Genomic DNA, 1,129 nt, shown 5'->3' with positions numbered 1-1,129 from the left:
ATTTGCATTGAGAGATGATTTTATGGAAAGTTCCCCATGCCTATCTATCTCTAGTTATGGTGAAAGATATGTGTTGATGTGAGGTTATTTTTAATTACAAAGGCAAAGGGAACTTTATCAGGATGCATAGTATTCTAGGTGAATGAAATAACTGGCCTTTAAAAATAAAAATGTGCTTGCCTCTGTGGGAATCTAACACAGGGGTGTGTATACTTATGACCCTTGTATTTTAAGGAAGAACATTTATTTATAAAAATACATTTTTTATTCACAAAGAAAATTGGTGTCCTTAAAAAGTTGGATTTCCCTAAATTTTCTGAATTAAGCAATTAAGATCAATTTCCAAAAAATGGTTTGTTATTGCTCTTTTTAATCAACTTTAGCATCGGTGTGTAAACTTATTCAAGTCATTGTGATTAATCGCAAAATGATGCTGTGGGGCAAAAAAAAAGCAGTATTATGGCTATGAGTATTTCTTTCTGTGACATTGTATGATTTAGACCAGAGGGAGAAAGGTTGTATGACGCCACTAACAGGCGACTAAAGGAAACGTCCCGTGTCAAAATTAAAATAACAGATTTCTCTGGGTTTGTAATTGGAATGGAAACATTTAGGATAGTGTAAGAACACAACTTATCAAAATATATAACATAGGTGTGTTTGTTTTTTTAGACATTTTAATGCAGAAATGTTACATATTGTACCTTTAAGAGGACTCAATCTCACACAACAGCATATGTAAAGCAAAAAAAAAATTTATTTCCAAACAATACAAAAATATTTAAACATACAAACAATAAAACTGAACTGTTTAATTGAATCACCTTCCTGATACAATTGGATTAGGTAAGCAGAAGAAAGCTAGAGATGTGTCACTGCAAAGATCATGCTCAGGGCAGCTAAAGATGTTACATGAACAAACACAGATTGATTACAGTTTAGCCTATTTCCCTTAGTACATTCATGTGGATTTTTTTTAAATGTAGTATCTTTTCTTTCATTGTCCATATTATTCATGTGGATTTGTTTGTTGTAGTTATTATAATCCTGTTGTGATGTATGTGTATGTGATGTCTGTAGGCTACTGGTACCTTGAATTTCCCCTTGGGGATCTATCTATCTATCTATC

General features: G+C 32.2%; 1 protein-coding gene across 1 annotated transcript in view; it reads right to left on the bottom strand.

Annotated features, from left to right (window-relative positions):
• etfb (electron transfer flavoprotein subunit beta) overlaps positions 1–1,129 on the bottom strand; it is an 8,548-nt gene that overhangs the window by 6,646 nt on the left and 773 nt on the right. The gene's annotated exons all lie outside the window — the stretch shown is intronic.

Source organism: Etheostoma spectabile, chromosome 6 (assembly GCF_008692095.1).
Source record: "Etheostoma spectabile isolate EspeVRDwgs_2016 chromosome 6, UIUC_Espe_1.0, whole genome shotgun sequence".
NCBI lineage: Eukaryota > Metazoa > Chordata > Actinopteri > Perciformes > Percidae > Etheostoma > Etheostoma spectabile.
Note: the sequence above shows the minus strand (reverse complement) of the source record. Positions and strands in the feature narration are given on the sequence as shown.